The sequence below is a fragment of the Stomoxys calcitrans genome, chromosome 1 (assembly GCF_963082655.1).
Source record: "Stomoxys calcitrans chromosome 1, idStoCalc2.1, whole genome shotgun sequence".
Taxonomy (NCBI): domain Eukaryota; kingdom Metazoa; phylum Arthropoda; class Insecta; order Diptera; family Muscidae; genus Stomoxys; species Stomoxys calcitrans.
The window spans coordinates 155,910,147-155,912,052 of NC_081552.1; positions in this window are offsets into that span (position 1 = coordinate 155,910,147).

Genomic DNA, 1,906 nt, shown 5'->3' on the forward strand with positions numbered 1-1,906 from the left:
ACACCAATTTTTTCCATCCCCCCATCCCATCCCCACAGAGTTGCATCGTTGATTTTGTTGTTGTTGGGCTAGTGACAGTGTCTTCTATAATTGTACAAGGGAGGAATTTTAGATTAAAGATTTTGTAATAGACATTTAGATAACCTAAACTATTTAGATAACCTAAAAACTATGTTTGATAATAAATGTCCAATTTAATATGATTTATTATATTTTGTAAAAATTAACCACAAATTAATAGGTTTTTACCATAGGAAGGGGGTATACTTATTTCGTCATTTTGTTTGTGACACCTCGAAATATCCGTCTAAGACCCCATAAAGTATGTAAATTCTTGATCGTCGTGACATTTTATGTCGAAAGCATGCTAACTTTTGAAGGAGTAAATCTAGCCGCTTGAAATTTTGCACAAATACTTCTTTTGAGTGTAGGTCGGTTGGGATTGTAAATGGGCTAAATCGGTCCATGTTTTGATATAGCTGTCATATAAACCGATCTTGGGTCTTGACTTCTTGAGCCTCTAGAGGGCTCAATTCTCGTCCGAATTTTGCACTTAGTGTTTTGGTATCACTTCCAACAACTGTGCTAAGTATGGTTTAAACGGTTCATAACCTGATATAGCTGCCATATAAACCGATCTTTGGTCTTGACTTCTTGAGCCTCTTGAGGGCGCAATTCTTGTCAGATTTCATCGGTTCATAACCTGGTATAGGTGTCATATAAACCGATCTGGGATCTTGACTTCTTGAGCCTCTAGAAGGCGCAATTCTTATCCGAATGGACTGAAATATTAGACAATGTTCAGCATTCAATTAATTTATGGTCCGAATCCGGACTATAACTTGATATAGCGCCAATAGCATAGCAGTTCTTATTCATTATTCTTTGTTTGCCTAAAAAGAGATACCACGCAAAGAACTCGATAAATGCTATCTATGGTAGAGGGTATATAATATTCGGCCCGGCCGAATCCTTACTTGTTTCCAGCTGACATGTCAGACAAAACCGACATAAAATGCAAGTACTTATTCCAGCAATAATTCAAGGGTATGGTGATTGGTAATAAAAAATGGAAAAGCAAATGGTTGTCGACAACATTCTCCCCCTCGTTAGAACATCGTTTTAACCTGTTACATTTGTACTGCATCTTACATAGAGTTTAGCCAATTTTGCAACAGGTATATGCAGAATGCCCTCTTTTGTAAGTACATCTGCACTTCCTACATTTCCGTCCTTAGGTTTGTGTACAGTATGGACTATTCCTTTTGGCCAATTATTTCGTGGCAGGGTTGAATCTACAACTACGACAACATCATTAACTTCAAGAGAGCTACACTTTTCAAACCATTTTGTACGTCTAGTGATAGTAGGGAGATATTCATTTACCCAACGTTTCCAAAATGTGTCAGCAAAGTACTGCATTTTTCTCCAGTTTTTTCGAAGAACGAGGTCATGTTCTGTAAATTTGTTCAAAGGTTTGCTTCCGTCCGAAGACCCTAAAAAAGTGAGTTGGGGTCATAGCGTCGTCAGTAGTTGATTCTACATCGACGTATGCTAACACGTTCACATTCCAGTAGACCGTTGTATAATGTCTCGTTACTGGAGACAAAGTGGGGTAAAATTTGATGGAGCACTCTTTTTTATAGAACTTATCAACCGCTCCCAACACCCTTCCATATGAGGAGAAGCTGGTGGATTAAAATTCCAAGACGTTGAAGACGTAATAAAAGCATTTGATCTACGTCTTTTAATGCCCTTTCCAACTCCTTTGAAATTTGTTCCATTATCGCATTAAATTTCGATAGGTATGCCTCGGCGAGCGGTAAAGTTCTGTATAGCTATTATACAACTATGTGTCGTCATGTTATGAGCTATCTCGATATGAATGGCTCTTATAGTAAGGCAA